General features: G+C 37.1%; 1 pseudogene; it reads right to left on the bottom strand.

Moving 5' to 3' along the window:
- Positions 1–12,706: 12,706 nt before the first annotated feature.
- Positions 12,707–12,807, bottom strand: LOC144289148 (U6 spliceosomal RNA; annotated as a pseudogene).
- Positions 12,808–23,204: the final 10,397 nt, after the last annotated feature.

Below are 23,204 nucleotides of genomic sequence, written 5' to 3'. Positions count from 1 at the left end.
ATTATCTTCAAAATTTTACCTATGAGGTAACTTCTTAGGAAGATGATGTGAACATTCCACAGTTACCAAAATTAGATTTTTTAATTGTCAAGTATATTGAAGTGATTATTATAGAGCTGTTAGGTTAAACCAAATATTTTACATTGGCTACAGTCAATGGAGATTAGAATTATGATTCACTTAATTTGTTTAGGCTATTCAAGTTCTTTGGTTACAAACAAGAGAAACAGATCCTGGTTAACTTTAGTAAAACTGAAACATATTTGAAGGGCATGGGGATCCCACAAGGGTGAATGGCTAGGTCATTTGAAGAGCAAGGAAACAGTCAGTTCCCAGCCTCGAAGCAGCAGGAACTAAGGGAACGGTTTCTTCAGCAAAACACCACAGAGATGATCAGCTCTGGCCACTTCCTGTTGGCATGGCTCACAATTCATATTTCTGCGAGACTGAATCCAGTTGACCTTGTTTAGGTCACATGCCTTACTATTTTTCCAGGTGGAGACAGGGATCTTGAGTATTGGCGCAAAACAGGGAAGTTTTCTAATGGAAAAGGAAGGTGCTGTTTCCAAAAGATGGAGGAGGATACTGGGTTGCAAAAACATGAGATGTCACCAACAATATGTGACAAAGCTGGGATTCAAGTCTTAAACCATTCCAAATCCTTTGCTTTTAACCATTTTTTTCTCTTCTTTCTTTTCCTTTTTCTTTTTCCTTCCTTCCTTCCTTCCTTCCTTCCTTCCTTCCTTCCTTCCTTCCTTCCTTTCTTTTTCTTTCTCTCTCTCTTTCTTTCCTCCTCTTTCTTTCACTTGTTTTCTTCCTTTCTTCTTTCCTTTTTTCCATCACTCCTTAGTAACATAATCCCAGTGGGGTAAAATGAGATAGACATGTGATAATCATCTCATAGGGCACAGCACTGCTGGATACAAATTCAATAATAGCACCAACACTCACAGAAGGGGCTCGGAGAGTCCAGTGGCCATTCTTGCTGGCAGCATCTTGTGCCATGGCCTGCTGTTGTTGGGAAGGCCTGCTGGCAGCCAGACTGGTGATAAACCAAAGCTGGGATGGCTGTGTTGTCTCAGTTCTCCGAGCAATTGCAGAAGTATGTACTTCCTATTTCCGGTGGGCTGATGTCAGAAAATTAACATTATTGCTACTCTTAGGATCTTCCCCAATTTCATTTGTTGTTTAGTGTTTGTTTCAGTATCAGCTCTGGGAAACAGCATTTTGGGTTTTAAAAATTTCCACATTCTCTTTTGAAATAAAGATTTGTTTTTCCCACAAAATTTCCATGGTTCTCATGAATGTACTAAAGAGACAACTCAGATTGCAAGATGTTGCTTTTAAAGCTAAGGGTGTGTTTCAAATTGTAAAGTAGACACCTTTGATATTTAAAAATTTTCACCATTCAGTGTCTTTATTCTTCAAAGCTGTAGCATGTATTATTTTGAAAAGACTGAAGGCTTCATTTGGAACTATGAAACAAGGTTTCTTTTTTTCCTCATAGAATACTGCATGTGTTTTAGTGTAGCTTGGTCCTGGTGAGTAAAATCAAATAGCTAAACTTGAGCAAAAAAAAAAAAGAGAGAGAGAGAGAGAGGAAAAAAAGAAAAGAAAAAATAATATAAGAATTATTTTTCACTGCCATTTATTGAGCCTGTCAGGACACGGGGTAGGGTACATGCCTGCACAGACCATCTCAATTGATGGCAAAGGTAATTGCTGCTAAAAATAAGTGTAAGTTCAAGAAGGAAATGAAGGATGCAAAGAAAAAAGGAAGCATGGCATTGCTCTGACAGAATGGACTCTGGCTGTGCTATATTGAAGAATTTAATAGGCCTGCATTTGCTATTTTTTAAAAGGCTTCTGAAGGTTAAGTTTGACTTATCAAGCAGAGGTGTTTAAAGATGTTGCTCTAGATCTAGACCACAGGAGTTCCAGTGGATATATATATATATATATATATATATATATATATATATATATATATGATTTTATTTATTTATTCATGAGAGACACAGAGACAGAGGCAGAGACACAGGCAGAGGGAGAGGCAGACTCCCTGCGGGGAGTCCGATGCGGGACTCGATCCCAGGATCACGCCTTCAGCCAAAGGCAGGCACTCAACCAGGTGCCCCAGGACTTAGATACTATTCTATCTATGGGCAGAATACTATGGGGCCATGAAAATTATGTTGTAGACACAATATTTATTGACATGTGGAAACATTTGTTATAAAATAGTGTGTAGAACATGAGTCTAATTTTATTTTTATAAGATATGTTCATCTGTGTATTCATTAACAAAGGAAACATATAATGTTAATAGTCATCCTCTCTGAGGAGTAAGGCTGTCTTTGAGGGATAGAATCATGAGGAATAGTTACTTTACTCATGGGGTTCCTCCGTAGTTTCCAAATTTGGCAGAATGTACCTGACTGATTTTATAGTCAGGAAACAAAAAATCACTGTGAATACAATCAGTATCTTTTATAATAGTTTTCTCGAAGCAAGAAAGATAAAATCAGGGAGAAAAGGGCCTTTCTGTTTGGATGGTCAAGATCATAGAAAAACTATCTGGGTCACAGAGGAGTTAAAACAACAACAACAACAACAACAACAACAACTAAGGCTCAGTCCAGAGTGCCTGCAGAGAAAGGAAAACAATATGGGATTCAGATTCAAGTGTGTGTTTACATCTTAATTGCAAACCTCTGATTGTCTGACTATACATAAGCAACTTAGCATCTATGACTTTCAGTTCTCTATTTACACCTGAAGGCTATTGATGCCTGTTGTGGAGAATATATCCTGTCCGTAAAGAGTGAGGCACATAGTACACATTTGATAATGATATCATTATCTCATGATGCTGTCAATTCAACATATTCATTACTCATTAAAATGAAAAAAAAAAAAGAACATTTTTATGCTTCCTGCGATAAACTGGAACTAAGGTAGGCTCATGAAGATAATAAATAACTCAATAATCTTAATTCTTTATTAATGTTTGAGTTCAAAGTTCAAGACTGGATCCATTTAAAAAAAAAAAAATTATTCCTACCCAGTCTTTATTTATGTATGTAATTAAGAAAAGAAAAAAAAAGAATAGATAGACCAGCAAACCAAGTGTCAGTTTATTTAGAAAAAGAATGATTTGGGGATGTCTGGGTCGCTCAGTGGTGGGGTGTCTGCTTTCAGCTCAGGTCGTGATCCCGGAGTCCTGAGATAGAGTACTGCATCAGGCTTCCTCCCTTCTCCCAGAGGGAGAAATCTCCCTCTACCAATGTCTCTGCCTCTCTCTGTGTGTCTCTCATGGATAGATAAATAAAATCTTTAAAAAAAAAAGTAAAAGAATGATTTGGGTTTTTTTAAATGAAATAATGGCAATTATATTATTTACTATGGACTTCCATATCACCCACCTTGACATCAGGCATTGTTTCCATTATTTTGGGGTTTCATGCCTATTTAGTCTCAAGATCAAATGCTGTCTAAATAAATGGAGAGATGGGAGTGGAGTCACTCTATCATTACCTGGCCCCAAACCCCATTACTTTCAAATTCTATGGTTTTCAAATTTTAATGCATATATGAATTTTCTGAGCATCTAATTCAATGGATCTGGAATAGCACCTATGATTCTACATTTATAACAAGCACCAGCTGATGCAAATGCTACTGGTCTACAGACCATTTTTTGAGTAGTAGACTCCACAGGGGCTCTAGGCATAGCAGTGTATCTGGTCTAAATGTACCTATATTACAGGGAATGTAAGTAGGAAAAATGCAAATCTTGTGATTTCAACCCCCTCTCCAACTCAATATTGCCTTTAAAGTCTAAGTTTCTGCTCCTTTTGTTTCTGTTAACTTGCTCTCTTAAGTCTGCCTCCATCTGGTAAATTGCTACTTGTCCTTTAGGTTCTTCTCAAAGCTGTCTTCTGGGACAAGACTCACCCTGGGCCTGGTGGTAGCCAGGCCCCTAACAAATCCCTATAGGCTGACTGGGATGGCTATGCTCCTACTGGCTCCTCTGCCCATCCTCACTTGATTCACCTGCTCAGTGTCCATCTAAGGGCCCCCTTGTGTCTCGACTCCCTTGTGTAGGGCAGGATGTCCTTCTAGCCACATTCCTCCTAACCAGACATTTTTTCAGACCTGGCAATTCTTAGGATACTGTAGTTCACCTGACCAAAAGTGGTGATTTCACTCTTGAGCTTTTGCATAGTCTTTTGAGTTCCTTGAGGGGAAGACACCTATAAAAACACAAGGTCATACACAAAGATCCAAATAACACAACAGTATTAAGAGCTTTTTTCTTAAAAAAAAATTTTTTTTAAAAAGAGCTTTTTTTTAAAAAAAACATAAAAATATTTCTGTGCCACTGAACCTCCTTTCTATCTGACAGGGACACAGCAAACCTGGCTGAGAAGGTAACATAAGTGAGTAAGGGTGGTCAGTTAGGGGCACTGTCCTGGGGAGTCCACAGCTCCTCTGAGCAGGGCAGCATCCACCCACCTGCCCACAGGAAAGTGTAGCCAGGGCTGCCAGATTTCCCAGGTGCCAGAAATCCAGATTTTTATATGAAGTCTCCTGCATCAACAAATCTGATTTTTGGTTGTTGTTTAAACACTGTGAAAGCCAAGCCAAACAAATCTATAGGCCAGATGCAGCTGGTTGGGGGAAGACAAGGAGGAACACATGATGTTTTGCATTTCATTAAAGTGACTCTGCTTTTAAAATAATTTTCACTTCTAGCCTGTTGCAACCAATCAGAGCCCAGTGTAAAGCCTACCAGTGTCTGGCATAGTCTGTCCTTGGTGATGGCTTCACTCTCAAGCTGAGAAGTGAGCAATAATGTCAAGTCTTGCTCAAGATACTCTTAGTCCCCATATGTATAAACTTATATACATAGCCAAAAACACCCAGAAGCATCTGGAAAGTCTGGTTCCTATGTCTGCATCAACTGTTAGAGTATTGTTTTTCCTGGCCTGTTTTTCAGAACATAGCTGTCATGTAACATGAGGATTTCAGAGGGCTGGGGCAGCACAGCTAGTTCTGACCAAAATCTGTACGGGCAGTGCACTATCTGATCTCAACTCTAATTGTGCAACAACTTCTCCAGTCAGGCAGAGAAGGTAAAAGGCTTTAGATATTTAGGTTTAGAATGGCAAAAAGAAATCTATGAAACTTGCCCAGGTTGAACAACATGGGGGAAGGAGAAAATTAGTGGGTACATCAGCAATATATTCTGCATCATCTTTAACCATCTCTATCCTGCAAAGCAAATGACTACACCTATAAGAATATATTTGTGGTGCTAAAGACATTACTTTTATTGCTTTCATTTTTGTGCTTTTCCTCCATTTTTGTCTTTATTTTTCAGATAGGAAAACCACCACCAAGATATCTGAAATAATGGCTTCATGCATTATATACCTTGAAGTCCTCCTTGCAAATCAATAGAACTTCAATAAATATTTGTCAGTTGAACAGATGAATACATTATTTTAAATCACAGAGGTTTGAACAATGACATTTTTAAATTTTGTTTTTATTAATTTTTTAAGTTTTTATTTTAATTCCAGTTAGTTAACATACAGTGTTATATTAGTTTCAGGTGTGCAATATAGTGAGTCAGCACTTCCATACATCATCTGGTGCTCTAGAAAGAGAAAGGCTAACACCATATCATTTGTGAAATTAAAGAAACAAAACAAATACGCAAAGAAAAAATAAGAGCAAAAGAGAGAAAGCAAGACACCGACTCTTAATTATAGAGAACAATGTGATGGTTGCCAGAGGGGAGGAAGTTGGGGGAAATGAGTGAAACAGATGATAGGAATTAGAACAACGACATTTTTTATTTTGTCCTGTGTACTAGACAACAAGTCAGAGGTGCCCATTTATTGTACATAACAATAAATTAATAACAATGAACAAAGCAAGATGCTTACAAGCTCCTTCTGATCACCAATGGACAATATAAAATTTCCAGGGTGGCCACTACTGCAAAGGTATTGATACATGGTATTAGGAGAAAATGTAATAGGAGGATTTGATCTAGTCAGGGTATCAGTGAAGGCTTCCTTGGGGAAGAGATAAAGGATGGATAGGGCTGTTCATTAGGAAAGAAGGGTAGAAAGAACATTCTGGGCCTATGTTAACAAATTATGGCCTGTGGCCCAAATCCAGCCCATCGTGTTTTTATAAATAAAGTTTGATTGGATTACCACCACACCCATTTGTTTATACACTGTCTATGGCTGCTTTTGCACTGTGATGGCATTATAAAATGGCTCATTGATATGTAGATGGACCTATTCTGAAGCCTAACTACACACACACATACACACACACACACACACACACACTGTATAGTATATGGGTTTGACAGCATGCTGTTAACTTCTAACAGTATTTTTCAAACTGCAGGTCACCACACATTAGTGGGTCATGAATCAACTTAGTGAATTATAGTGATTTATATCAGTGCTTAAACATAAAACAGGAGAAATATTTTTTAAATATTGTAGCAAATCACACATAACAAGAAAAGATACTTGGTGGAACATTTTTTCAAATATACATCCATATACCAAATCATAATGAGAAATATGTATTTCTTATTGTGAGCCATGGTTCAAAAGGTCTGAAAAAAACATGTGCTCATAGAATAAATTGATAATCCTCTTTTTAAATGTTAGTGTTAAAGTGGAGGTCCCAGGTAGTTTTTTTTTTAATCAATAGATAATTTATGTATTATCTCAATTAATGGGTTCCAATTTTTATGTTTGTTAGAATCAATATGTTTTGGGGGACACCTGGGTGGCTCAGTTGGTCTGAGCCAACTGAGAGTCTGATTCTTGATTTTGGCTCAGGTCATGATCTCAGGGTCTTGAGATCAAGCCCCAAGTCCAACTCCCCACTCAGCAGGAGTCTGCTTGTCCTACTCCCTCTACCTCTCCCTTCCAAAAATAAGAAAATAAATAAATCTCAAAAAAAAAAAAAAAGAATCAGTATGTTTTTGAAGATGAATACTTAGTACCATTCACATTGTATTTACTCAGAAGATTTTCAAAAAGTATATTCAGTTCATAATCAACCACATTTAATGACAGATAAGTCCAAAATCTAAAAAACAAACAACAAAAAACTCAAAAGGAGATCTAACACAAATCAGTGGATAAAAGGAACCCATCACCAAATTCTATTACCTCTACTATGCGCAGTGACCAAAATCACTGCCAGAAATTAAAAGGCTTAATCTGCCATTTCTGTACTTGAGTAATGGTTTCCAATAATATCCTGATGACAGCAGATTTGGTTTCAGGGAAACAAAACAAATGCCTATTCTGCTAAATAATTTTGTTCTTGCACCTCATCCACTCCATATCTAAGTCACTCTGAAATACACTTGCATACACAGCCCATAAATGATTAAAGCTAAGCAACCATACACTTGATCATGCCGGTCCTCCCTGGGACCCACCTTTCTTCGCCAACAAAGGTCACAGTAGTTATCAAAGATTTTCTTTGTTTAAGAATTAGAATAAATACTAAGTAATTAATCAAACTGTCATCAAAGGACAGTTCTCCCTATTGTTTCATGATCATGAAACATGTCATGGGGGCATGACAGAAAAAGTGTGGGTGGCACTGTTTATAGCATCCAGTTTGCAAAAGGATGGCTGAGAGAAGCCTGGTATGTATTTTCCTGGTATGTCACACCTATAGGCAATACACTGGGGGTGTTAGGGATGGAAGGGATTTACAGGTCATGTAGTTGGAACTCGTCATCTTACTGATGAGAAAAATGTGTGGTGATGTGACCTATTGGGATTCAACCCAGGTTTCTGTGCATCAGCTGAGTACACTCTGCTGCCGCTGCTCTGTGAAAACACCCATGATTGTGAGAAGTTGAGCCCCTGAGTTTGGCAGGGTCTGTGAGTCTAAGTCTCTGAGGGATAGAAGGACAGAAATCTGAGCAGCATGGGACTCTGCATTCCACCAGGCCTGCTGATTCCGGGAGGAAACGGAGCAGTCATCTTGCACACTCTGTTTCCCGAGTAACACTGAAGGCATCGAGGCAGGTGCACCAGACATCTGCTTCCTACTCTCCATCAAGGGCACCCTGAGCCTCCACTCTTGCATTTTAGGGAGAAGCCATCCTTGCATTGCATCCACTGTGCATTCCTATCCAGGGGTGTACATTCATTTATTTATGAAACATGTATGATATGCTGAGCACAGGCTATGTGCCAGATACAGTGCTGGACCTTTCACAGAGAACAATAAAAGCACAGTACGGGGAAGAATGTTATAAATGGCACCCCAATGGTACAAACACAGAGTGAGAATTAAATTATATTTATTGCATCTAGCTAGCTAGCTTGAAGTTACATTCAAAGACTTTAGATTCACACAAAATTATTGCCGCCAGCCAAATTTTCACCAGCTTGTCCCACGTTTTCTAGTCATGAAGATGCCATTGGAAGCAACTTGGAAGAATTTAGAAACCTGGCGTGGGGCCCGGGTGTTACTATGTACAAGCTGAGTGACCTTGAGCAAATTCCCCCATTTCCGTGATCATCAGTTGCTCTTTCTTCAGCAAGCTTGACAGCACCTGTCTCACAGCTTTGTCAGAGCTCTAAGATGATGCATGAGTGCAGAGCGGCCGAGAAGCAAGTTACTTCCTCTCTCTGTGCTTCCCTGTCTTTGCTCGTAAAATCAGCATAATAGAATCCCTGTCAGGCAATTGCTGTGGAAATTAAATGAGATGATGATGTCTTCAGTACTAAATACATTTTAGTTATCCTACAAAAGTGTCCTATGAACTGTAAAATGTTAGCTAAGAATAAAATACTATTAACTATTAAAGTTAAGCTCAGGGGCTTGCCTGGGGGCTCAGTCGGCTCAGCCTTTGCCTCGGGCTCAGGGCCTGATGTCGGGGTCCTGGGATCAAGTCCCGAGTCCCGCATCGGGCTCTCCACTCAGCAGGGGCCCTGCTCTCCCTCTCCCTCTGCCTGCTGCCCTGCCTACTTGTGCTCACTCTCTGTCAAATAGATAAATAAAATCTTAAAAAAATAAATAAAATTTAGCTCAGTCAAAAGGAGAATCCCAGGACCAGAATCATCCCAAGGTGCTACATATCCAGGTGACTGGATAAAACAGTCAGATTTCAGATTTGGTGCTGTCCCGGAAGGTCACATAGATGGCTCTGCTCAGATTGTGATGTCATAGATCTGCCCAGCTGAACATAGGCTTCTTTTCAGACCCTCTTCTCTCCACTTTCTTTTAGACCACTTTTCAAAGAGTAATTTCTAAGGTATTTATTTTAGTCCTGTTTACGTAGAAAAAAATGATAAAATGACACCAAGTTTTTCTGTCTCAGTCTGCTTATTCGTCCTATTCTTTAGTACAGGAAGAATGATTTTCCCTGTCCTTGAAATGTTGTGTCCTCAAACTGAGACAGCACAGCACCAAAACAATTTGAAACCTAAAGGGTGATCTGGGTAGAGAGGATGTAATTACCCACCCAAATGTGAAATTACAATAAGAAGACTCACTATTCTTCTCTTTGGGTTTGAGCCCATCACTCTTTATGGGTGCTAATGTACTTCTTCCTCAGTAACCATTGGAAATTGATTGGTAAGCATTCTTTTGACCCATTTTTTGAGATGGTTCAATTCAGATAAAAAAAGACAAAATCCATTGGAGACTTTATCTTATTCATTCAAATGACCCATTTTCAAAACAACCTTTTTTGGGGGGGTTAGAATTCACTCAATTTCTATTCATACAATAGCTTGCATGTGGAAACAAAACTTAGTATCTCAGTTGGTGGAAGAAAATAAGCCTGATTAAAATATTAGCACTCCTCAAATCCAGACTTGTTCAGTCAATAGTAAGCTAGAGTGTATGAAGAAGGTATTTAGCTTAAGTCTGCAGGAGGAAAATGACTACCCATGCTTTTTAATTATTGGCCTTATGATTTTTGAAATGCAAAGAAGAAGGAGGAAGAGGAAGAGACGAGGAGGAGAAGAAGAATCTTGTTGCAAAGTATGGACAGATTCAAGTGAGCGTCAGTTGAAAATTCCAGCTACAGTCATCCAAATAAATATGCATGTCTGTGCCTGTTGCATAGTTAGGAGACAATTACCCTGGTTTTCACATTTTCTAGTGAAGAGTGCTATTCTGACTTAGCTGTCCTGGAAACACCTGCTCTGTTGTGTAATATTAATGAACTTGAGTTTGAAGCTGCTAGCTCTGTACCTCTCTTTGTGAATAATAGGACACACATAAATGATTAAAATAAGGCAACCAGAAACCTGATCCTGCCTGGCCTTCTTGGGATCACATTCATTTATCAGCCCACCAAGGTCACTGACCTTGATTACCCAGAGCCTAGCTACTAAAATGATTAATTGATCCATTCTCTCATTTCACTCATTTAATTTAGGGGTAAGGGAGAGAGCAAAAATATTTTTGTGAGCAATCTTACTTCATTTGCTGCATCCTCTAAAGTATTTATTAATGGTAATGAGAAGCATCAATATAGGTTACAGCAGAGAGAAGAATAAACAAAGCAACCATAGCTCTTCATAAACATCTTCCTCATATTAATTAACTTGTGATCCCAAGTTTAAACCTCTACAAGTCTCTATACCATTCTAACTTCGAAAGGTGTGTAGGTGTATGAATTGAAAGAATATATGGGAAGATCTGGAGTTCTAATTTTATTTCTGCAAAAGAAATAATTAAGAATTTTTTTAAAGATTTTATTTATTCATGAGAGACACACAGAGAGAGAGAGAGAGAGAGAGAGAGGCAGAAACACAAGCAGAGGGAGAAGCAGGCTCCGTGCAGGGAGCCCAGTGTGGGACTCAATCCAGGGTCTCCATCCCGGGTCTCCAGGATCACACCCTGGGCCGAAAGCGGCGCTAAACCGCTAAGCCACCAGGGCTGCCCAATTAAAGAATTTTTAATATGTTTAGTTTTATAATTACTGGAGAACTCTAATGTTGAGTATAACATCATTTTTCTCAAAACTTCAAGGCAAAAGTTGTCCATTAGAAGTCTCTTGAAAAAAAAAAGGTTTCCTACAAATGATATTGCTGTCTTCTTCATGCAATAGTAAGCATAGAGAATATAATAAAAGCATATGTATAAACTAATTAATTTTCATTGTAGGAAACAAGTAATCAAAGGATTAACTTATTCTAACCATCTGGACAGCATCATACAATATTGTAAAATGATTAAAATGGGTTCTACTCGAAGTATATTGATAAATATTTAACAACTGCTTGGGGGATGGGAGCCCTGATTTGTTGTAAGTACAACCACTGGGACTGATTTCAAGCTTTCATGTAAAGTCGGTGAACACAGAGTTAGGAAGAAATGTGCTCTAATATACCACTGTATGATATTTTCTTCATACAGAATCTGCCAGATTGAGCAAATAAGAAGCCAGAATGCTCAGCTGAATCTAATTTCAGGTAAACAACAAATAATTGTTTTAGTATTAGTATATCCATATAATATTTGGGGCACAACCATACTAAGAGATTTTCCGTTGTTTATCTGAAATTCACATTTAACTGGGCATCCTAGATCTTATCTGACAATCCTGATGTAGACACCACAGGAGTAAAGAACCTCACGTGCATAAATAAGAGTAAAATGTAATGACGAGTCTGGAGTATTTATTATCTTTTTTTTAATATAATTTAAATTTTGAGTTTATATAATCTGCTTTTCCATGATGACTCTGAGTATGCAGAATTCCTGAAAATTTAACAATCGGTCTTTGCAAGTCAGTTCTAGTACACTTCTGATATTTTACATAAAGTTGTAAAAGAGTTCACCAGAATTAGACTTTGAAAACATGATGATACAGAGTTTAATGTTTAAAGTGTATCTCAGCTCATAGTACTACTACAATTTTAAAATAACTTATAGACATGGCTTCATTAAATTTCACAGGAAGTAAATTTCATTGCAACCAAACTCTCCCAACCTCCACCCCACCCTCCAAGCCCCACTCCCCTGGGAAATTTCTCTGTAGCAAGGAAAAGTACATTTTTAAACTTCTTTCTTTCCATATTTAGGGATTTGTGTGGCAGCTGGCCCTCTTTAGAACTGAGTGATCTTAATGAAAAAGCTCTAACTTCAAAGCTTCTACTATTTTTCTATGGGGCTAAAGGGTGGGGATCTAGAGTAGAAGGTCCTTCTGTTCTTGTGTTTAGCTGAGCACTTTGATCAGATGTTGGTAATGCAAAGATAAACCTGGAATTTTGCTTGGGGTAAAGGTGAAAAGTCAGCACTAATCCACAACACAGTAAGTAAATGGGGTTGGGAGTGTGTAGGTTTGCAGTTAGGGGAGAAACATGATGCAGAAGAGCTCTAGAGACCAGGCCACTGAGGAAGCCAAAACAACAGTTTATCTAATTGTGCTTTGTTTTGTTTTGTTTGTTCTTTCTTTTTATGCAGAGGACCACATAATCATAAGCGCCTGATGCAGGGGCACAGAGATGGACCTGGCTGTTCCAGTGTGGGCTTCTGGGGTCTCTGTGCCACCTCCTTTAGCTTCACAACACACCCACCCCTCTTGCCCTGTGTGCTACTAGTAGGGTTCTTCCTCAGCCTCAGGGAGCCAACTGAGTGCAGCTTTCTTTTTCAGGTAATAGACTTCGTGAGGGTTACAAATATGGAGCACTTCGCAAATTTGCTTGTCATCCTTGCACAGAGGCCATGCTAATCTTTGTATCATTCCAATTTTAGTGTATGTCCTGCCAAAAGGAGTACCAGTTTATCTAATTTTTAAAAATTAAATAGATATATACATATATGAAACAGATGTCCTTCACTGAGTCAAACATTATGCTCAAAGGCATTTTTAAAATCAACTCATTTTTTTGGACATTTGGGGCATTCCTATTTCATGGTAAAAACTTGCAGTGTGAATGACCAATCGCCCCATATCTATATTATTTTCTATTAGACTAGGTTTCCTTTTAGGTTTTCTTTAAGTGAGGAACCCTCAGTACAAATGCTTTTTCCTATTTATACATTCATATATGATCTAATTTAATTTTCATTTAATTTAATTAGCATTTGCATTAAATGTTAATTTCAGAAGTCAAGGGAGAACATAAAGGTAGATGCTAGCTATAGCACTAAAAACAGTAGTCTGCATTTTTTGTCCGAACATGTACCTGACAAAGATTCTGCATAAAAAATTGTAAATTTGGATATCAATACTGGTAACTATCTAGAAAGTTCTATAATCTAGTTCCTTTTTCTAATTTCTGATATTAGGAAGTTAGTTATATGGCAAATAGGAACAGTTATTAAACACGTTTGCAGTTTCTTCTAGTACTTTGGTACTAGAACTAGTAACAGAGAAGTATTCCTACAGGGTCTTCATTTTTGTTTATAAACTTTTTTTAGTTTCCAAATTGAGTTTTGACTATACCAGAAATATGTTATATTATTGGTAATAACTGAGCTACACAGGGCAGCCCAGGTGGCTCCTTGGTTTAGTGCCTCCTTCCACCCAGGGCGTGATCCTGGAGACCCAGGATTGAGTCCCACGTCGGGCTCCCTACATGGAGCCTGCTTTTCCCTCTGACTGTGTTTCTGCCTCTCTCTCTCTCTCTCTGTGTCTCTCATGAATAAATAAATAAAATCTTTTAAAGAAAGATAATTGAGCTACACAGAATTAAATCATTGCACTAGTATAACTACTTAATTAAACTGGTATTGACTAGCTCAAAGGTGTATCCTAAAATTATTTTTAAAGATTATATCATTTGTCAAATTCTCTATATTACCTCAACCAGTGATGAAAATTAATCTCCTACATTTTACCATTCTAAAATGAAATTGAATGTATTTCCATTTTTTTCTCAGTGATATTGAAGATGCACAAATCAAGGAGAGATGGTAAATTTGTCCCAAGTGTAAATATGAAACTAATTCAAAAGTTTAAGCAAAATATTTCATAGATAGTTATGGAATAAATAAAATACTAGATATGTAAGAGAAAGTAAAAAGAAATTATTATAACCAAGAATTGTTCTCATTTGTACATAATAGAGTATTATATTGTTGCTGTTGTTATTTGCTCCTATTAAAAATAAATTATTGTATTTGAGATTTTGTCTCATTCTTACATAATGCAGGCTTATTGTGGTTTCTATTGTTATTTGTTCCCATTAATTTTTACTTAAGCCCACTGGAGAGGTTGTAGCATTTTTGATCACACAATAAAGAAAAGGTCACCAAATGATACCAAGGATCTCAAGTTCACCAGCCAGCTGAGTAGCTTTGGCAAGTCACTTTGATTCTCTGGGTCTCAGTTGTCTCCCTCAGAGAATAAAAAGTTGCAGTATATATTTCTTAAGCTTCCTTTCCAAAATTATAAAATTCCTGCTTAAGGATCCTGTGACTCTGCCCCTAAATATTAAAACAGAAGAGCAGATACTTCGAATGACCCAATAGCCTGTCGACAGTTCAGATGGTGAATAAGACTTCAGCAGTTCTTTTTCAGTTCCGTGTTATTAGATAAATATCTCAATTTTTTCTTTAATTGAAACTTGATAAGAATTGAGAATATTAATAAACGCTAACATAACAGGGTTGTTAGGAAGAAAATTTCCATATTTTGAAGAAAATTATAGATTTCCATTTTAACACCAGAGCAATGGATCTGTTACCTAGTCACCAATGATAGAAATTACATTCTTTACCAATTTGATTTAAAAATAATATGTCAAAAAAACAAAAAATAAAAAATAAAAAAATAATAATAATAATAAAAATAAAAAAAATAATATGTCAACTTAGGGAGGCCTGGGTAGCTCAGTCGGTTAATTGTTGGACTCTTGGTTTTGGTTTTGGCTCAGGTCATGATCTCAGGATCATGAGATAGAGTCCTGAATCCAGCTCCATCTAGGTGTGGAGCCGGCTTAAGATTCTGGCTCTCAAAAAAAAAAAAAAAAAAAAGATTCTGTCTCTCCTACTCTCTCCCTCTTCCCCTTGTGAGCTCTCTCATTGTCTCTCAAATAAATAAATCTTTAAAAATAAAGCAAAATAAGATAAAATAAAAATAATATGTCAACTTAAAAATTTGCAAGGGGGGTGTGTTTTTTCAAAATTACTTCAGGGAATACACCAGAAAAAAAAAATGTAGACTGCTGCCCTAAACAGTCTTATTTTGTTCAGTGCTTTATTCCTAATCCCAAACATAATACTAAATCCTCAATAAATCCTGAAGAAAACTACTGGGAAACAAAGGAGACCTTGGAGAAATTTCCCAGAAGAGTAAATCCTTACTTAATCTTTGCCACCTAGTATACAAGCTGCCCCTCAACAGTTGGTAGGCATTTTTATATTCTAGGAGTCTCTTGTGTTTGAGATGATACACTTTCCCACCATTTTGTTTACCCCTAAACACACACACACACACACACACACACACACACACAATGATAAGAAAGAAAGTCCTTGACTAAGCATGTCATCCAGTGCATCATCACAGTGTCCTCAAAGCTCTGTGACCAAGGCATGGTAGTTTAGAAGTCTGGAACTCAGTCCTTTACCCTCCAGCTGAGGAAAGGAAGGGAATACAAAATAGAGCTCTGCAGGAAAAAGTGAAACACTGAGTAAATGTGAGGCAGTTAGAAAAATAATTATTTTTCCTTGTGAATTTACATGGATGAATTCCAGGTGTCTGTAAATTCCAGATAAATCTCTTAATATTTGTGTGTTCATAAAATTATATCTAAAAAATATATATTACCAGATATGTTGATGGGTTTTCTTTTACAGTGAACTAACAATTGAAAGCACTTTTCAAAAAATAAGATGTTTTTTTCTTAAGCCAGTATTTTTCCAGCTGTAAATCCCCTAGAATTAAAGGTCATTTATTTTCTGCTTTTAAAACTGCTATTTTATTCAAGTCTAGGGAAGAAAAGGCAAAACGCAAAGTCTTAATTCATTGACAAGCATCTTTAAAAAATTAATTTCCTCAGTGCAGGATAATGGTTTTATCCTTTAAAAAAATATTTTCCTAACAATTTCTCTTTTAGTAATTTGTCTGGCAGAAAAAAATCATATGACTACATAAAGATGTTCAACATACACTGCAGAAAAAAATTACAGAAAAATTGGGAAAACTTTTATAGATGGTACAATATGCAGTTTAAAATAATAAAATAGAAATATGTTTGTTGACACTAAAATATGTTATAGTCAATAAGGAAACAAATTGCAGAGAATATACATAACACAGCACTATTTTTGTTAACAAATAAACATGCAAACAAAGAAGTCCATGTGTGCAGAAAAACTTAGAAGAATGTATACTAAAATATTAGTTATACTTACATTTGAGTAGTGGAGTTGGAGTCAGCTTAAGAGAAAATAACAATTTTTATTTTATAAGTTCCTATATATAAATCCTTACTATGAATAAGTATTATTCTTGTAATGTAAGCCCACAATCACTCACACAAAACACAATAGAGTTAAAAATACAATTTATATCCTTTGTAGATTATTTTAACTAGAAAAACCCAAAGAATTAATTGAAAATTCCTAAAATTAATAGGACAGGTTGATAAAGTAGCTGTTTACAAGATACATAATCGTCTAAAATTAATCTTATCAATTTTCCAATCATGACCAGCTAAAAAGTATAATGTACAAAATATAAATGATCAGGAATAATATTTTTTACTTTCTTTTTTCCACTATCCATTCCATGGTTTCTTTGCCCTATCCAGAATCTCATCTAATTTTCTTTTCCTGGTGGAATGACCCAAACTTCATTTCTGAAAGGTTTGAATCCTCAGTGATCCTGACTTACTGTGAGTGTTATAATTTTCCATCAACTTTACTTTGGGACATGAGAGTACTCAAAGACAGCCCAGAGAATCCCCTAGCTTCCACACACAGGTCTTCAATGCTTAGCAGTAACCCAATTTCCTCTTGGTAATTAGGATAAATCACCCTAGTTCTTGGACTAATTCCCTTCTTTTTCTTTTGGCAAAATGGCATGAGGATTCCAAATTGGCCAGGTGGCAGTCTCGTCTTCCAATTTAGCACAACTGTTGTTGTATTCCCAGTAGACTGTTCTTCTCTTGGGAAGCAAGATCTTCAACCCAGCAGATCTTGTAAGTACAAGGATAAGAAGCAAAAATTCTGCAAGTAGATTATAAACCAAAACACAATAACTTACTGAATAGTCCAAGTGTTAAGTCAACAAAAAGAATAAAAGATATACACATTCTAATTAATACACTAGAGAAAAAAAATGGAACCATGCAGTGAGATCAGGATATTATAACAAAGGGATATTCAAAGAATACTCAGAAAAAAGATCTTGGAAATTAAAAATAAAATAGAAGAAAAATATTTTAATTCAATAAAAGAGGATGAAGATAAATCTATGGGAATCTCACAAAAAGCAAAACAAGAAAATTAAAAGATACAAAATGGAAGAGAAAAGGTAATAAAATTAAAGGACTAGCCCAAAAATCCATCATCCAACTGATGAAATTCCAGAAAAAAAGAAAGAAAGAAAGAAAGAAAGAAAGAAAGAAAGAAAGAAAGAAAGAAAGAAGAAAGAAAGAAAGAAAGAAAGAAAGAGAAAGAAAGAAAGAAAGAAAGAAAGAAAGAGAAAGAAAGAAAGAAAGAAAGAAAGAAAAGGAAACAATGGAAAAAACTTGACAAAATTTTTTTTTAATTTTCAGAACTAAAGAATGTGAGTTTCTTAACTGAAATAGCCCACTGAATGCCCTTAATATAAAAGAAAATAGATCCACACTAAAGTTCATCATCAATTAATGCAGAAACCTGAAACAAAAAGATCCTAGAAGCTTCCAGAAGGAGAGAAAAAGTCACATAAAAAGGTCAGATAAGACAATTCTACTAGTGACACTCAAAGTTATAAGCAACCAGAGAAGTGCTTTCAAGATAGTAAAGGAAAATTATTTCAACCCAACCAAACTATCAGTTAAGTGCAAAGATAAAACAAAGATATTTTCAGGCATATAAGATTTCAAAATTTACTTCCCATGCCCCTTCTTCTGGAAGCTTCTAGAAGCTGTGTTTCACCAAACTAGGGGAATAAATCAACAACAGAAGGAATGGGATCCAATAAAAAGTGATAAGAATGTCCAGGATGTGGCAAAGGGAGATCCTAAGATGGTAGCTCTAACAGCAAGTGGGGATGGCAATCAATCTACATTGAAATAGTTAAGAGTACACCAGAAAAGACTTTTCCATTAAAAGAAAACTGATAGACAATTTGGTGTGTCTGAATAACTTGAGAGATTTTCACAATGACAGAGAATGTGTGCTTTAATTAAAAATGGCACATGAAAAATTATGCAAATTCATTACCTTGAAGGGGAAAAAAGTAGTGTATGAAAAAAACAGTAATGCCCAACAAATTATATAATTTCAAAAATATAAAATTATACACTGCACATTTAAAAATGTTGAGAAAATACAATAATAAGGCAATTTAGTACATAAGGAAAATGATTAATATAAGGGTTTAGATTTAATTTAAAAAGAGATGGTAGAGCATGATTTCAAAGAAAAAAAAATGTTACTCCTTCAAGCAGTTAAATGTGGACTCCAAGCCTACCACCATAACTCAGATTCTTGATTGAAATGAGAGAGATCAAAATGGAACCCTTGGTGGGTATATCAATCAGGCTTCAACAGGAGGCAAGTGGCTGACTCCAGGATTAGAGAAGGGATTATTTATGAGGTATAGGCGGGTATAGGGAAAACATAAAGAAGAATGAGGTGCCCCTGGGCTAGAAAGAGCAGATGTTACAACATATACAGGTAAAGAAACAAGAGGAGGAAGCTAAATCCAGTGTGAAAGAGTATAGAAAAGGTCACCTTGAGAGTATAGAAAAGGTCACCTTTGACCTTTGGTGGCTGTTATGCAGTGAGCTCCAAAGCTACTCTACAGAGAGGAAGCAAGGAAATATAGGACCTGACCGCACTGTACTCTTTCCTTCTGACCCCCTGCAGGGACACCTCTTGGGATAAATCCAGGGGGGAACCAGAGGTTCAATGAACCTGTTAAAGCAATTTACACAGGTCTGCCTCTGAGCCAGAGAACCAGGCACAGAACAGTGAAGAACGGCTGCAGGGTAGGAATGGAAGGCATCTGGCTCAGTGAATAGGGCACACAGTTGCTTTTATCCCACTCTGTACTGCTAATGGCCACATTAAGATGATATCTCATCATTATGAAAAATTACATAGTTCATTTTAGTGTGTTTCAAAATGAGACCAAATAATAATAACAATATTAATATTAAATCAAAACTTCTCAACTAACACTTCAGGGAAGCATTTTTTGGGCCCATTCTGATCCATTTGACGATAAAAATATTTATGAAGAGAATGAATTCATTGCATTTTGCACATGACTGTAGGCAGAGAGGATAATGCAATGTAAGGAATGGCCATGAACAAAAGAAATTTTGGGAATGCATTTGAAGGGCCAGCATTAATATTTAGGAAAAGGGTGATTACTTGATTTGCTTTTGCAATGGGATTGGATGGATGGAAGAAACACTGGGTAGGCAGTGGTTCATGCTTACGAAATTACCTGCAATGGAACAGTTTGTTTCCTGATTCTGAAACACAATATGAATCTGATTCTAGATATAAAATGTACCTCATCTACAAGTATGTTACCATACATCAATATCCTTCAACCAGGATTTATTGATCACACATTCAGTGCCAGGCACCATTCTAGGGGCTGTTGATGCCACAATCTATAAGATAACATTGTCTCAGCCCTCATGAAAGCTTTGTTCAGACAAATCTTGCACAGAAGATGAATGGTGATAAGAGCAGAGGTGCTCTAGTTTAACTAGATGCAGAGAGCTTAGTGCCCTCTGTGCTTCCCCATTCTTTATCTTGTTTGGACACCAGTACATCAGTATGAAGCTGCTGTCTTTATAAGCTTCACAGAGTATTGGCATCTCAGAGTTAGGGAATAAGAGTATTTACTGGAAGAATTAGGCTCAAGTAAATCCCAGAAAGATGTCTGCCCATAATTCTCACTTCAAACTTTTAGAGAATTATTTACATTATTAAGTTTTGGAATACTCTTGCTTTCATTCATTCATCCATTCAGTAAATGAGTGCCTTCTATTTGCAAAGCACTGAGAATACATGTTGAAAAGACAAGAGTTCCTGACCTTTTGTGACGTCCATTCTTGCCAGGAAAATAGATTATAAACACTTAATTACATAATTGGTTATTTAATTCCAACTGTGGGTTAAAAAACTAACATCATGTGTTCCAAACCAAAAGTTCTTCCTTGTTTCTTGTTTAAACAGAATCAATTTAGAACAGAAATACATGCTTTCTCTAAGTCTGTGTGTGTGTGTGTAAAGTTTGATATTATCCAGGCCTACTTATTCTGGGAATAATTTAAGCTTTTAATGAAAGGGTGTAAATTAGATGAAATATCTCCAGACCTCAAATTTGCTTTCAGGAGTAAAAGTCAGAATGTGATTTTAAAAAAATGTGATGGGTGCCATGAAGGGAAAGTACAGGGTGTTTTGAGAGTGTAGGGGCTGAGATGGCTTCCTTGAGGAAGTGACATTGGTGCAGATTACTGGTTGGTTGATGGGAATTAATTAGTTTAGGGATTGCAAACTCAAATTTGTTTGTGGGGAGGAGACAGACAGGTAACACAAATCATGCATCTGGCAGGGGATAAGACATAAAGAAATATTAAGGCTCAAGGTAGAATGGAGGAAGTCTACTGGCCTTAAGGCATTCAAATTCAAATTTTAAAAATCTCTTTTTCTCTTTTTCGTTTGGACTGGCCAAACAAAAGAGGTCTGCAGCCAAAGACAGCAGAAGAGCTGGCACACTTCTGCTCGGACAATTCAGGCAGGGGGAGCAGCAGGTGCAATAGCCCTGAGGCAGGAGGGAGCCATCTGTTTTAATGAGCTGAAAGAGAGCAGTGGTGGTGGTGGAGGGCAGCAGCCGAAGGACAAAGAGGCTCCAAGGGGCAGGAGGGAGGAGGAGAGCCATAGCACTCAACACTCGGGCTCATCAGCGGGTGAGCTGATGCTGTCTTTATTCCAAGAATCCTGGGATGCATTGAAGGGTTTTAAGCAGAAAAGTGAATTAATTAGACTTGCATTCTTCAAGGCTCATGGGCAGCAGTGTAGGAAAAGAATTAAAAGCAGACAGTTAGCAACCTGCTGTGGTGGTTCCCCATCTTTCCTTCAATTGTTTTAATCCACATTGTTTAAATAACTGCTCATGCAGTTTTTCATGCAGTCTTACCGTGGTATTCCTCCCTCTAGATAACCAAGCTGGACACTTCCTTCTCGGTCATGACTATGACAAAGAAATTACAGGTGTCTGTGCCATGGAATGGAAAGGCCTGAAATGAAAACCTGACAGCCCAGGCATAGAATCTTCTATCTGCTGGCCGATACGGCCTTTGGTTCACTTTACTGAAGCCATTATGAGTAAGACAGCCTCTATCCTCCAGAAATTCACATGACTGAGGAGAGAGATCCTTAAGCCAAGAAATATTAAATGTTGTGGTGCCAACAATGCTAATGTGAATCCCAAGTATTATCGGAACGTGGAGAACATGTGACAGATGTGGAAAATCAGGTGGGGCTTCACCTGCAAATCTAAAACAGATTGCTGGATTTATCATTTGGTTTAGTGTTTAAAAGGTAATTCTTATTTAGAGATTCTCTCATGTAGACTTTTGACAGTTTATAGACATGAATGAATACAACTCTATTACTCGTGTAAATAAATAACTCACAACATTGATTTGTGCACTCACTCTCTTCCTGGTAGCACCATTCTTGGTTCTCAGAGACCAAGGAAAAGGGAAGTGCTGTGAGTCAGCAAGTCTCCATGTTGTTTATTTCAAGGTGAAAACTTGAAGATTGGAAAAAATTGAGTAAGCCAGACACATTTGCTTCTTCTTTTAAAAAACGGAAATGACAAACTCTTACAACTTTCATACACAGCCCAACATGATATATTTATATTTTTGTTGTTGTCATACAAGACAAATGGAGTGAGTATTCTGATGTTAGAATTAACTCACTTTTTTCCAAACTATGTGTTTATTGGCATATTTGGGTTGGAAATAATTTCTTTCCTCTTTTTCTCTTCTTATGACTTTGTATAAAACATGTTTATATAACATTAAAATTATAAATGAAACATTAGGATTAAATATCATTCCCTCAGTAAAAATGATCTCTCTTGATATTGTAATCATTCCTTGTATGATGTCTCTAAATCTAGACTCTAAGCCTAGACTCCCTAGGCTTGCACTAAGGTTTTGGACTACAGCTATTTTGTCCTTAGATAACTGATGCAAAATCTTTTGGTGTTGGAAAATCACACATGCAAGGGTCATTTATTTCTGCTCATGATCAAGGGAAGGGCTCTACGCTGCAATTTCTGGGGAAGAGGAAGACTTACAGTGCATAGTGACCGGAGGGCATGGAAGTTTCTTTAACACAGACATTTGCATCTATGTTCTACAAATAAGAGTGAACTACAGCTATGAGACACCAGATCAGTCCAAAAGTCAATCAAGCAAGGTTGGCATCATCATGTTGATTGATTTGTTTTCAAGATATTTCTCTAATATCTGTCTTTATCGCTCAATGAATTTATTTATTCAAGAGTATTCATGAACAAATGACTCAAGAGCATCTTTCAATTGATATTTGTTCTGACATGGTTATTCTATGTCTCTTAAGCAAAAGGCAAACTTTGAGAAGCACTGACTAAGATGAAAGTTCTCCTTTCCACTCTTAGAGGCCTCTGTACATTTAATATGGCAATCACGTCATTAGGAAAGCAAGCCATGGGGGCAGCCCGAGAGACTCAGACGTTTAGTGCTGCCTCCGGCCCAGGGTGTGATCCTGGACACCCGGAATCGAGTCCCACATCGGGCTCCCTGCATGGCGCCTGCTTCTCCCTCTGCTTGTGTCTCTGCCTCTCTCTCTCTCTCTCTCTCTCTCTCTGTGTGTGTGTGTGTCTCTTATGAATAAATAAATAAAATCTTGAAAAAAAAAAAAAAAAAGGAAAGCAAGCCATGGGAAGCAGATGGTAGAGTGGAAAGAATCAGAAGCACTAGCCTTGAGTCCCA

Source organism: Canis aureus, chromosome 1 (genome assembly GCF_053574225.1).
Source record: "Canis aureus isolate CA01 chromosome 1, VMU_Caureus_v.1.0, whole genome shotgun sequence".
In the NCBI taxonomy this organism is placed as follows: domain Eukaryota; kingdom Metazoa; phylum Chordata; class Mammalia; order Carnivora; family Canidae; genus Canis; species Canis aureus.
The sequence above is the reverse complement of the archived record's forward strand: the minus strand, read 5'-3'. Positions and strand labels throughout refer to the sequence as shown.